Source organism: Vespa crabro, chromosome 19 (genome assembly GCF_910589235.1).
Source record: "Vespa crabro chromosome 19, iyVesCrab1.2, whole genome shotgun sequence".
Classification (NCBI taxonomy): Eukaryota; Metazoa; Arthropoda; class Insecta; order Hymenoptera; family Vespidae; genus Vespa; species Vespa crabro.
Genome location: NC_060973.1, coordinates 1,640,001 through 1,655,000, shown reverse-complemented (window position 1 = coordinate 1,655,000; position 15,000 = coordinate 1,640,001). Strand labels below are relative to the sequence as shown.

General features: G+C 30.6%; 1 protein-coding gene across 2 annotated transcripts in view; it reads right to left on the bottom strand.

Annotated features, from left to right (window-relative positions):
* LOC124430737 (RNA polymerase II degradation factor 1) overlaps nt 1-15,000 on the bottom strand; it is a 72,148-nt gene that overhangs the window by 7,198 nt on the left and 49,950 nt on the right. The window contains exon 1 of one of the 2 annotated variants that reach the window (XM_046977724.1): nt 12,647-12,671. The exons of the other annotated variant lie outside the window; for it this stretch is intronic. The gene's annotated coding sequence lies outside the window, so the exon portion shown is untranslated. Of the gene's footprint in view, nt 1-12,646; nt 12,672-15,000 lie in introns of those variants that run through there. 2 annotated transcript variants of the gene reach the window in all.

Here is a 15,000-nt window from a genome sequence, read left to right as displayed (position 1 = left end):
TTCTAAAATAATTATTTTAAATATAAAACAAAAGAACGGTTATTGGGTCGTGCAATAGAATTATGCATGTGTATCTGCATTAGAACGATGTCTAAAAGCTCGTTAGATTCGAACGTACCAACAACAACATTGGTGGTCTTACGCGAGATACGTTTCGTGAGATCGTACGATCTACTATGTAGCAAGCCTAAGTGCTTCCGATGACCATAATTCTTGGCCATTACGAAGACAATCAGTTGGCTAAACTGATAGCCCTGGGCAAGCACGATGAAAGATCATTCGTTAAAAATTCATAAAAAATTTATCATCAATTCGGTCACGTATTTATTTATTTATTTATTTATTTATTTATTTTTGTTTGTATTTAATTATCCCAAAGTAGATCGTTTCGTTTAAGATTATTAAAATATTCCAATTCATTCGTGTGCGATAACAATAATGATTTTCACTGTCTAACTAATAACGTATACTATCGACGTATACATACATATATACATACATCTAAATTACATATTAAAATTTATAATGAATTATTTGTGCGCGCGTGTTTTTAACAATGCTACTTCTTCTTTTTTTCTTTTTTTTTTCTTTTTACACTTAATGTTAATCTTATTAAAAGTAATATAATTTGAAAATCAATTCTTTTAATACTTAAATAATTTATAAAACAATGATTTTCTCTCTCACTTTCTAATTATTACATATATTGATATATACGTATACATACGTACATATATATATATATATATATATATATATATATATACATATATATATTTGATATATATGTATATATATAAAAGCAAGTTCTCTAGTTTAAGATTTATTTTCTTGATTATACATAAATATATATTTATGTATAAAATATATATATATATATATAAGAAGAGAAAAGGATCCTCTCTCTCTCTCTCTCTCTCTCTCTCTTCAAGAGAAATATTTCATCTCGAGCATGGCTAACGAGGCGTATACCGTCGTCGATTTCGCCGTTTCTGCGAATTCGCGTGTATCGATCGATACTCGTTTCTCGATTTCCTCGAAGGAATACCATGTATATGTATCTCTGTGTATGTGTGCGCACGCGCGCGCACGCGCGCGCGCGCGCGCGTGTGTGTGTGTGTATATGTCAGGTACACAATTGCACGCATTCGGAGGCCAAACGAGCAAGCAAAGAGGACGGTGCCCGACGTTTTCCAAGGTGGACGAACGACTTCGTCTCGGTAATTCGCGAGATAGAGAAACAGGGAGAAAGTTTCTAAGGAAAGTGGTGGAGACTCTGAAAATGTATCGTTTTACTTCGTACGAGCTCGTCCAAGCACGAAGCAAACTCGCTAGTTTAAGATTTATTTTCTTGATTATACATAAATATATATTTATGTATATATATATATATATATATATATATATATATATATGTGTGTGTAGGTATATAAATATATAATGTATATGTATATACATATAATTGAGAGTTATCTTGAATAAGGAAATATATTACAATTATAATTTATTTGATTTTTATTAAGAATCAAAAATTTATTATTGCCTCATTAGATTATATGAGATTTATAATTAATGATCTTCGTAAATACATATCGAATTAATTATTTATATATTTAATAAGAAAATTAATGATTTTTTACGAAGGAAACTTAGCACGTAATAATTTGAATTTAATTCATATCTTCGTGTTTCGTTTATAATTAAATATTAAATATTATTTAATTATTTTATATTAATGTAATAGAATTATTTTTAATTTAATTATTTTTTTCCATTAATATATTCTTTTTCATTTATTAGATTTAATCGATAATTTAATTACAATATGAAATATTTCATTATTGATCGATTAACGTACGTAAGATCGAATTAATCAATTGTAAAGATTAACCGATAAACTATGTTATTATTAACAATCAAAGTTAAATAATATTACGGAAAAAATGTTAGTCTTTGATCTTGTTTTGTGATATAATGATTCAACGATTTACCTGTTTAGATCGATCGATTAACTAGAAAGAGCGAACGTATTCGTGGAAAAAGAAACGAACGTGGAAATGCGATTCCAGTGTGGAACACGTGATTGCTTTCTAAGCAAGCCTCGGAAAATTAGTCGTAGGCTAATTGTTAGTTGCTTGACAGTACGTGACAGGAAATCGTACTAACGATCCAAAATTTATTCTCACTTGATAATTTCGAAAGTAATTGAAATTATTTTTTATTCTTCTATTTTTTTGTTTCTTCTTCTTCTTCTTCTTCTTTTCAATTAATTCAGTCAAAAGACATTCTGGCTTTTAATCGTTTTTAACTAGAGTATTCAGGTATCAAGAAAAAAAGAAAAAAGAAAAAAAGAAAAATTAAAATCGAAGCGATCAATAATTGAATTTATAATTGAGTAGTAATAGAAATTGAATTTCTTTTTCTTTCTATTTTTTAATGAATATATTCAAATTTAAATATATCGAGGAACGAACTAGTCAAGAAATTTGTCAGTGATTAACGTAATCATATTTCAATTGTTAGAATGTTTAAATGTTAAATAAATCAAGGAGAATTAAAAATTAAACGTTAGACTTTATAATTGTAATTGTAATGAAATCTCTTTTATTTATCATTGAAAACATGAATATAATCATGTTATTCGAATTTACGAGAATGAAATATATAGTAATGTATACGATGTATTTATATAGTCGTTAAACATATTCATTTCTAATTACAAGAACACTTATATATCATCCATTGAAATAATCAAGGATTAATCGACTTAATTTAGATTTCTATTTTAATTTTTTCTTTTTTTTCTTTTTTCTAATTTAGATTCAAATTCTTTTTTTTTTTTGCTTTTCAACGAATACTTTCGTACATATGTATGTTCAAAAATTCTAATGCTATCTATTTATAAAACAAAGAGAGATGGAGGGAAAGAAAGAGAGAGAGAGAGAGAGAGAGAGAGAGAGAGAAAGAAAGAAAGAGAAAGAGAGAATGAGAAAAGAAAAAAAGTAGATGGAAATGATACGTTCAAATTGTCGGAACGATTGAATTACTCTTCGAGTAGACTAATGGATACTTATTATTGACAGAAAAAGAGAAGTCAAATGAAATCGTAGAAGCGCGAAAACGCGAAAAGTAAAGTGTTCAGTCACGCCGAATGATTCAGGTAGAACTTGAATGTCAAAATAAATATATGAAAGAGGTAAAAGAAATAAATAAAAAGAGAGAGGGAGAAAGAGAGAGAGAGAGGGAGAGAGAGAGAGAGAGAGAGAGAGAAGAAGAAAAAAAAGGAAGGAAAAAGAAATGAAGCGTTTCGTCAGGATCCTATAATTATTCTCACTTTCTCTCTTTCTTTCTCTCTCTCTCTCTCTCTCTCTCTCTCCTCTCTCTCTCTCTCTTTCTCTCTTTCTCTTTTACTAAAGTGTTTCGAAGAAGAAGGCGTGTAAAGAGATAATTCGAGGCCGAGAGTGTTTCGAAGTCGATCTTATTTTCCTTAATAATCGTTGGCCTCGGTAAATATATATATATATATATATATATATATATATATATATATATATATGTATGTATATATGTATATAAATGAATGTATGTATGTATGTATATATATATATATATGTATGTATGTATATATATTTGTTCAAACAGACGTATTAATCGTATCGTACTTCGATTAACGTACTTGTTCGATCGAAAATTTGATCGTCGATGAACATATTTATCGATATTATCGATATAAAATTACTATCGATCGTTGCTACCGTAATTCTTATTCGCCGAAGTTTTTCGACCGTATTTACTTTCTTTTATTTCTTTTCCTTCCTTTTTCCTTTATCTTTCTTTTTTTCTTTTTGGCTTTTCGATTTTTTACTTCTTTTTTCCTTCTTCTGAGATACTCTTAAATGTACCATAGCCGTGACAAACGCGAGAAAGAACTATTCAGTTCTGTTAGATAGAGAGAGAAAGAGAGAGAGAGAGAGAGAGAGAGAGACAAAACGTTTTCGAGGATGTATACGAGCGTTCTGCATACCAGACATTCTTCCGACGATCATTATAACGGTGAAAACGATGTTCCTAGACCGTCTATAGTATAATCTTTTGTGAAAATTCTCTTATGACTTTCTGTAACTTTCGATATGTGCCATATCAAAAAGAAAAAGAAAAAAAAGAAAAAAAAAAGAAAGAAAGAAAGAAAGAAAATAACGATAATAAAAGAAAACAAAAAAAAAAAAAGAAAAGAACGAAGGATAGAAAGGGAAAGAAAATGATTGTATTCCAAAAAAGGTTTTTCATAAGTTACATCTCAATGTAACAGTTACGTCCAATGTTACTTAACATTTAAGAAATTAATCCTATCTGAAATATCGTTGCATCAATGGAAAGGAAAAAATGCATACTTGAATTAAATAAATAAATAAATAAATAAATAAATAAATAAATAAATAAATATATATATATATATATATAGGTGTGTATGAGTGTGAGCATGAGTGTGTGTGTGAGTATAGAAAAAATGACAAAAAAAAAAAAAGGAAAAAAAAAACTAAAAAAAAAGAAAAAGAAAAAAGAAGAATAAAAAAAAAAATAAAAGGAACAACAGAAGAAATGATTCATAATGATGGAAGAAGTATCGCTCTCGGGGTTTTCTTCTTTTTCGTTTTTCTTCTTTTTCGTTTTTCTTCCTTTTTCTTTATCTTTTTTCTTTTTTCTTTTTAATACAATAACCACAAAGACATAGTCTATATATCAGAAGCGGGAGAAAACCAAAGAGAAAAGGTGCACGAAACGAAGTCAATCTTTCGTTATATCCTGAAAGATAATTCTGCGGGTCGATTCGCAGCCCGTTACACGCGAGTTAAATCGAATTTTGATCTCTCTCTCTCTCTCTCTCTCTCCCTTCTTCTTTCTTTCTTTCTTTCTTTCTTTCTTTCTTTCACGCACTTTCCATTTTTCTTTCTTTATTTCCTTTCATCTCTCGCCTTTACCCTCGATCGACGACGTCCTATAACCAGGATGGAAGAATTGGTCAAATTTTACGATCGTCTTTATACGCCATAATAACACGTCTGTGGTTGGATTTTATCGCTTCATTTGCCGATATAATTTTCCACTTCTCCAACGTCACAACGTTGGTAAGCCTGAACATTTTCATTTCTCTCTCTCTCTCTCTCTTTTTCTCTCTCTCTTTTTCCTTGTATCATTTCTTTACTCTCCACTCTCTCTTTCTCTCTCTCTCTCTTTCTCTTTCTCCTCATATCATTTCTTTACTCTCTACTCTCTCTTTCCTTCTCTCTCTCTCTCTCTCTCTCTTTTTCCTACCATTTTCTTATCTTCTTTTTCTCATTTCTTTTTATTTTATTTCTTCTCTTCCTTCCGTTTGACCGAAACGTCTCGTTTCGTTTCGTCTCGTCTCGTTTCGTTTCGTCTCGTCTCGTCTCGTCTTCTCGCTCGTTAAAGTCTCCGAACATAAGACAAGCAAATGATTCTTTACCGTTTGAAATATTCGAGGATTCTCTTTCCATTTTTCTTTCTCTCTTTTTATCCTTCTTTTTCTTTTTTTTTTTTTGTTTTTATCTTTCCTTTCTTTTTTTTTCCTTTCTTTAATAAAATCAATCTGATCTCCTTTTTCCCCATTCTCGATACAACATATTAAACAGACCCCATTATCGTTGCACACTCCAAATGGACGGACGCATAGATATCCCATACGATATACTTATATACATACATATATATTTACACACACACACACACACATATATTATATTACATAATGTATGTACATATATACACGTGGGTACATATACACATGTAGATGTAGTCCGGATGTCGATTAAAAACCTTGGATCGTCGCCACACGATTTGGCCTCACCTATCGCGGAACTTTCAAGGTGTGCACGAACCGAGAAAAAAAGAGAAAAAGAGAGAGAGAGAGAGAGTGAGAGAGAGAGAGAGAGAGAGAGAGAGAGGAAGAGAAATATAGTATAAGAAAAAAAAAAAGGAGAAAAAAAAGAAAAGGAAAAAAAAGTTGCAGAACCTGGCCGGATCTGACTTTGAAATCGCAACGCGTGTCAATGTCGAACGCGCGAATTCATGGGCTTACGTAAGGACCGGCCAAAAAGCGAGTTCGTTGTTGATAATCATTCGAGGATTTTCTACTTCCTATTTTAAATACGCATTGATATATTTCTTTCTTTCTTTCCTTCTTTCGTTTAATTTTTTCTTTTTTTCTTTTTTTTCTCATTCAATTTTTTTTTTCTTCTCTTATATTCTATCTATCATCAAACGCGATTTAATATTATTTCTATACAACTCCCTTCTCCGATTAGGTTAAATAATTCCATCGATTCTTTTTTTTATCTGTCTCTCTCTCTCTCTCTCTCTCTCTCTCTCTGTCCTTTTTCTTTTTTTTTTTTTTTTTTTTCTTTTACTTTTCATGCTTTCTTTTCGCTATTTTCTTTTATATAAGATAGATAAACAAACGGATATTGGAAATTACAAGTGATCGTAATAGATACATGAATTTTTATTAATTCCATTTCGGATCCGAATAATAAGTTAACGCCCATGTGAATCGCGACAGATTTGACTTGTAAAGATATCAATGATCAATATTTTTGATCTCTTCGACGTATATACGTATATACGTATATACGTACGTACGTACGTACTTACATCTTTTCTATTCCGGTTGTTTAGATACATAGATGCAATTTATATCTTACGTGTGCTAACATTGCAACGTTTACGTAAGCATTTCGATATTTTTAGATTTATTTTTCATCGGGCTGTTTCGCAATGTCCTAGGTGAATTGCTAATTCATTTGTGATTAGAGAATAGATTAGAAAAGCGCAATAATGTGATATGATTCATTTAAAAAAGAAAAAAAAAGAAGATAGAAAAAATATAAAAAGAAAAAATAAGAAAAGAAAAAGAGAAAAAAAGATGAAAAAGAAGGAAGAAGAAAGGATAGGAGAAGAACAAGAAAGAAAAACAAAAAGTAAGAAGAAGGAGAAGGAGAATAAGAAGTATGAGGAAGAAGAAGAAGAAGGATGAGCTATATTTCTGATTTTTCTTTTCTTCCTTTCTTTCTTTTTTTTTTTTGCTTTTCTTTCTTTTTTCTCTTCTTGTCTTTTTTACGATTGTTTTCCCAACGAAAGTAGTTTGAAGATAGATAACATATATATATATATATATATAAATAGAAGCTTGTCACGAATAAACAGATCCTTCTACTTGGTCTCCTTTACCTGGAAGACAACGGTGACCGGCAACGCTTTCTCTGTCGCTGTGCACGTGCGTAATTAAAGGAGCGATTCGTCGTCTCAATTAAAAAATTATGAAACTGACCGCAATTAAGTTGCAGACCCCTTAACCCACTTGCCGCTTAACAATTAGATGAACGGACGGTCGGATGGACGGATGGATGGATGGATGGATGGACGAACCGACCTAACGATGGATGGGTAGACGGATGGATGGATGGATGGATGGATGGATGGATGGACTGAAGTGGACTGGACTCGACGAGATTCTAGGTAGATCTTATACGAGAATACTTTTTGTAAAATTAATTGCAGTATATCATGACAAAATATCTGTACCTTCACCGATTAACTTTTTGCCAATGATTATTTTTTTTTTTTTTTTTTTATCACAACCAAAAAAATTACAAATTTATATTTTTTTTTTTCTTTTTTTTTTTCTGAAAGAGAGAGAGAGAGAGTGAACTTTCTTTTCTTTCACTTTTGAACAATTATTTGATTATAGAAAGACACGATATTTTTTAATCAGGTAGAAATGAAATATATCGAGTTTTCCAAGTAAGAGAAATAATTATTGTGAAAGTATTTACAATGGACGCTATATACGTATATGAAAACGTTGTTTGGTTTTTTGACGAGAGAAAGAGTGACAGAAAGAAAGAGAGAGAGGGAGAGGGAGAGAGAGAGAGAGAGAGAGAGAGAGAGAAAGTCCTTGAAAAAAATAAAATAAAAGAAAAGAAAAGAAAACAAAAAAGAAGAATTATACACAAGTAAGTTCACATTCAAGTAACGTCGTAGAAACTATAAAAGCGACGTCGGCCATAGTACAAAATGTTATGAGTTGGATCTAAACGGAGCATCCATCCACATGTTAAGATCGACGATCCAAGGAGATTCTAAGAACGTAGAGAAAAGTTGTAGGTACGTCGGACGAAATGAAATATGCATACTAGCGTGCAGTCCCTTTTTATACGCGCGTCGAAAGCGAAGTACATCGCGAGTGACATCGATCATTGTAGATAAGTCTCTTAGCTCGACGTATAAAATCCTTCGTGAAAGGGACATTATATTTAAGCCCGTCCATATTGTATATGTATGATCGTGTTCTACTCGAACGAAGAACAAATGTATATATTTTTTTTTTTTTTTGTTTTTGTTTTTTTTTTCTTCTTACAAATATTATTACTTTATTATACTTTATTAGACTTTTTCCTTTTTGAATGATTCATCATTAAAACAGTTTGAAACCTTCGTAATAAGATCTCTTTGTTTCGAAAGATCTATTACATTGTATAGATATCAACGTATTTGTTTTATCTTGATCTTAATAAGCTAATGAGAGATAATATTTTGATATTGAGACAATTTTATTTATTTATCTTTTTTTTTTTTTTTTTCTTTTAATATAATATCCATCGTAACTTCAATGGCTGTATATAACGTTACTTTTGTCATTAGAAAAATATTGAAAATAATTATGAAAATACATCGATCGATTTATTTTTTCGAAAAATCTATTTAACAAATTTAATTTTGATTTGTTGAATGGCTTAACAAGCGATACTTTTATCATTAAACAATTTTTCTCTCTCTCTCTCTCTCTCTCTTTTTTTTTTTAATACTTACAAATACATCGATTCATTATAATAACACTTTTATTATTTTTACATGAAATTTATTAAGATACTTGCGAATGAACGTTACGTTAATGAAATTTATTCGAATAATAATATAAGAATGAGTTTGATCTTTAGGAGGAGAAAATTATTAGATAAGAATATATACATATATTGTTATTAGAAAATTTTTTCCTTCACAAATCATCGATCAATATTTGTATTTTTTTTTGTGATAACGATATAATCGAATATAATTTGAAATATTATTGATCCCTTCATCGATCCATATGTCTATGAAAGATATCGATAAACGTGTTTTTAAAGTTCTTCAAATTATATCGATTGATCTCTGAACCTATAGATCGTGTGAAATATTTCAAAAAAGTGCGAAATAATTTAATCGTTCTCTCGATCATTTTACGAGGGGTTTAAGTCGAATCTGGAACTGTTAGAATGTTCTTTCGATTTTTGGATAACTTAACGGATCGGAAGCTTTCTCTTCATCTCTCTCTCTCTATCTCTCTCTCTCTCTCTCTCTTTTTTTTCCTTTAGAGTTTTTAACCAAATTATTCCTATATCAGTCGAGTAGAAATAAAAGCGATAAAATGTTATAATGATTCTCCGAAAGTTATCCAAAGGAAACGGATACTCGGCCCAATTCTTTCGTATAGTTAATACACAAAAATATACACGTAAACACGTAGACACATACGTACACATATACGTGTGACATAAAATCATGATAATAATACACGAAATACATTTGATAGAAATCGTAGAAAACATATAAAACATTATAATGAGATTTATAAATATGTCACTTCGATTTCGATATTTCTCAAAGAAGTTGCTTGGAAAATAGAGAGAGAGAGAGAGAGAGAGAGAGAGAGAGAGAGAGAAAGAAAAAGAAAAAAAAAAGGAAGAAAAAGAATTAAAATGGCGTATTATCTGGTCACACATTCCAACCATACGGGATACATGAGCGTGACGAACTGCTCGGTGAACAAGATAAGTAGATTCTAAAGGAAGTTTCTTTAACGTTTTAACGAATCGTATAAAAAAAAAAAAAAAAAAAAAAAAAACCTATAGAAAAGGACTATTTGTCGTTAATATTTTATTATTTATTTTCATTGAGACATTGATTCATTCCAATCACGAACTTTATTACAGATAGGAAGATACTATTTTTCTTTTTTATATACACAATGTCCATCTCTTTGTTTCTTTTGCTTCTTCATCATGGTTTTATTTCTTTCCTTCCTCTGCAAATTCCAATGGAATACAAATACATATATGTATATACATATATATGTAAATGTAATATATGTATATAATGTAGAATCTCGTTTTCCTCTCAGCGTGAACGTTAACTAAAGCGAGCCGATTTCATGCGAGTAGACAAGAGAACAAAATAAGTATGTAAGAGTATTAGAACGAGCGAGAGACCGACCGGTCCATTTTACGAACAGAAAACGCATTAAAAACATACCAAACGATTTCTATTATTATCCTTAAAGTATCTAGGATGGTTATCGTACGCGATCGCGCATAAAACTTATTATACCTATGGTTAAATAGAATTTTCTTTCGGTCTTCTGTTAGGCCTTTGTAATCGTCGGTGGAAAAAAAAGAAAAAAAATCGAAAGTTATTCGATATCGTAGAAAAGAGATTGTTCTGGTACGTATGTATGCACGGGTATGTGTATTATATGAGAGAGAAAGAAAGAGAGAAAGAGGTAGTGATGGTGCACACACGATACTTAGCATTCGATCCCGTTACGCGACGATCTTTGTGGATAAAGAGCGTTTTCGTGAAACTTTCTTGAAACAAGGCGAGCCGGCGCCCTTTTCTCGTTGAATCGATGCACGAACCTCCAAGCACGAATCGAAACGCGAGAAAAAAAAGAGGGGGAGAGATAGAGTGAGAGAGAGAGAAAAAGAGAGATGAAAAAGTATCGGGTGGTCAGGTTGCGAACCGTTTCCCATACGAATATGGAGATAACAGCGTTCCGGATGAAATGTATTCGAGGTGGCACCGATCCCGTGTTCGCACGTGTCCATGGCACGCATAAAAGGGGAATCGCTTCTTCGAGAGTATATCTAAGAGTAACACGAGTATGCAAAATCCAGATATCCAGATCTCGAGAAATTCTTATTGAATTCTCTTTAATAGTTTTAATTCGCGTTATCGTTTAGTTTTAATATATTTAATAAAAATAATTTAAAAAGATATCTAATACTGTTAATTGGATCATAGTATTGATAATCTTTTATAAAAATATCCTTTCAATAGATTAAAATTTCCTTATTTATCTTATATTTATTGTTTCAAGATAGATTATCTACGATATTCTTTCTAATTATTTATATTTGCTTTTTGTTTCGTTCTCCATGTAAATTTCCGATATTTTCAATATTTTTCTTTTCTTTCTTTTTCTTTCTTTTTTCTTTTTCTTTCTCTGAGAATAAAAAGAGAATGGAAAATCGATATCCATATATCATGAAATTGAATGCATAGTATTATATAAATTTGAAGATTTTTAATTATTTACATTAGATCTTATTAATTAGATCTAATAATAAGATAATCCTTTTTTAAAACGAGTATAGTTTCAAACGATTAATATTTCTTACAATTTCATATTTATTATTTCAAGAACGATTATTTAAAAGATATTTTACGATTATTTCTCAATTCGAATATTTCTAATCACGTTAATATTTCCATTTTGTAAATTTGAATTTTCACAAGACAATTTTAAATATCTCTAATACGAGATATTAATTATTACAAATTTTTGAGAATTCTAATCATTCGTTACATAACTTCGAATATTTTTAATTTCTTTAATCGAAGACATTAATCGGAGAATAATAATTTTTCCAATATCATAACGCATACATCGATGAGTAATAATCGTTCGATTTAAAAAATTTTTGCATTAATTGATCGTTAATTGTGATTAACGTGACGTCTATGTACATACGTGATAACTGAACGTAAACTCGTCGTAACCGGCTTTGGGGAATAATTTTCTCTTGAATACCATCGAAATATAAGAAACGTAGGTGGTTACATCGATAGTTAGCTACTTTAGGTAGTTCATGCGATAAACTCAAGTACATAAAGATGCTTGATTGTAATATAAATGTGAAGAGAATTTTATATGTGTTCGTAGATAACGTAACGATTAACATTAAAAATTAATTTATTTATGTACCTAATATATATATATATATATATATATATATATATATATATATATATATATATATAGAGAGAGAGAGAGAGAGAGAGAGAGAAAAGAGGCTATTTATATGTAAAACATATTTAAAGAAATTTAATAACAAGATAAAGTAATGTAAGTAACAATAATAAATTATTTCGTGCTTGTTACGTCGTTCGATAATAAAGGAATAATTAATTTACAAGATTCATTCTATAACTTAGGAATAAATTTTATTCGAAGACACATTGATATCGAGTATCTGGATGGATCTTCAGGTAGAAGAAGATCGTTATTTGATTAAAATGTATTTACAAAGTGGCCCGTTTAAAAGTCATTATCGACATCAGAGAAACCATGTTAATCTCGACGAGTTGTAAGTAGTTAAGTACTTACTTTACTTGCGTCGTTCCTTTTCTTTTTTTCTTTTTTCTGCGTTTTTTTCTTTTCTTTTTTTTTCTCTTTTTTTTTCTTTCTTTCTTTCTTTCTTTCTTTCTTTCTTTCTTTCCTTGTCATCATGTTTAATAAAGAAGAAATTACCTGAAAACTTCAACGACGAGGTCGTCGCTTTCTCTGACTTTCGGAGTAAATTCAATAAACTTAGATCTTCCTCGCGATCCAGAGAGATAGTTTGCGATAGTAGCGTAATTGTAATAAGTACATAAATTCAAAGAACGAATGGTATAAAAATTCGTTGATAATGAGAGCCCAATTACGTGAAAGAGAAGACCGAATGAGCTACGATTTTATACAAACTTCAACGAAATGTTGAAAGATTTTTTTTGAGGAAGACTCATTCTACCAGTGAGATGTCCAGTTTGGCGAGTTTTTGATAATCAAAATTCTTGCAATTTTTTTCTGAGAATATACATACATACATACATATATATATATATATATATATTCTTTATAATTAATTATCCACAAGTTTTTAATTTTTTTTTCTTCGTTTTTTTCTTTTCTTTTTTTTTTTTTAGAGAGCGAGAGAGAGAGAGAGAATTCTATTCATCTTTCTTTCTTTTTTCGATAAATAGATATAAATATAATTACAACGCATAGATAATATATTTCTCACGAGAGATATATAATAATAAATGTTTTGTAATTTAACGAATGATTGAGAAAAATTGTTTATAAATTATAATATTATATAAGTATATATTACTTTTTGTTCTTTAATTTTTCTATTTTTCTTCTTTTTTTTTTTTTTTTTTTTTTTTTTTTTCTTTCGTTTGTCATCAATTATACAGAACAAAACCAAATAAGAAATGTATCAAAATGATTCTTTCTTATATCGGTTTTTTTTTATTTTTATTATTTTTTTTTTTTTTTTTTTTATAGAAAACATAATATTTATAATATATAATATTTATGATATAAAGCTATATTTTCTTTTTTTATCTACAATTTATTAAAACAAAAGAAAAAAAAGGAAAAACATATATATATAAATGAAAAATAGAAAGGACGTCGTCGTAATAGTCATCGTCTCGCATCCACGATTAGGCGGGAACGCGCGCAAAATTTGAACGTTCGACTGACCTAGAAAACCGCCGTCTGACGTCGGCCATCTCGCTCGCACAAAGTCCTAATTGCTAATTAGTAATTAGCGATCAGCCACCAAGCACCGAGGCATATTATCTCTCTCTCTCTCTCACTCTCTCTCTCTCTCTGTGTAACATGACTACGAGCAACCTCAATATCATCGAGCCCACCCTAAAATCACGCTTACGTGTTGGAATCTTTTGTCTTTCGTCATTATCCACATGCTTTGATCTAAGCTTTGATCTACGCTTTGATCTACGCTTTGATCTATTTCGATTGGATCGATGGGCATTAATCGGTACGACCGATGTAATTAAAAGATATTACGGATAACTAATGAAAACAATTTTTCTACTAATCATTACGAAGTATAGTTAGGTAGCTAGGTAGCTAGGTAGATAGGTAGGTAGATAGGTAGGCAGATAGATAGATAGGTAGATACTTTTATTTCGTCATTTTGAGACAGAAAGGAGAGATCTTTGCATTCTTTGAAAGAAACAAACAAAAAAAAAAAAAAAAAGAAAAGAAAAAAAAATAAAGCAAGGAAGAAGAATGAGAGAGAGATAGAGAGAGAGAGAGAGAGAGAGAGAGAGAGAGAGAGAGAGAGAGAATACATTGGACAGAAAGAGAGAAAAAAGGAAGAAGCGAGTAAAGACGGTACGCAGGACGCATTTAAAGTCGTCTCAACATCCGTTCCTCTCTCTCTCTCTCTCTTTCTCTCTCTCTCTCTCTCTCTCTTCGTATGTCTCTTCAGATCCCTGTCTCCTCCGCGGGAGTATAAGAATTCGTGTCCTCTCCTCTTCGGCATACGAAATCCTACGGTGCTCGCTCGGTTAACTTAACGTACATCGTCCATCTTGGAATACGTGAAAGCACGCATTGTCTCTCAGCCTTCTCCTCTGCATTTTTTCCCTCTCATCTTTCTCTCTCTCTCTCTCTCTCTGTTTCTCTGGTTCTTTTACTCTTTCTCTCTTTCTTCCTTTTTTTCTTTATCCTTCTTTCTTTCTTCTTTTTCCCCTTTTTGTTTCCTTTTTATTCCTTTTCTCTTTTCTTTTTTTTTACTCTCTCGAGGAGGAGCTCGTTTCCCCAAACTCTTCTACTGCGGTGCATCCCGCGCCAACAACCCTCTCCCACCTCTCCCCTAATCACGACTACAGCAACGAGATATATTCAAAATTTCTTTCAATTCTCGCTTTAGCTTTCTTAAAATGATAACGCTTTTTATCGTAAATTAACGAAGAAAAAAAGAAAAAGAAAAAGAGCCTTGATAAAGGGAAAAGAAAAGAGAGAAAGAATAGGAGAAAGAAGAAAGAAAAAGAAAAGAGGGAAAGGGAAGAAAATTAGAAGAA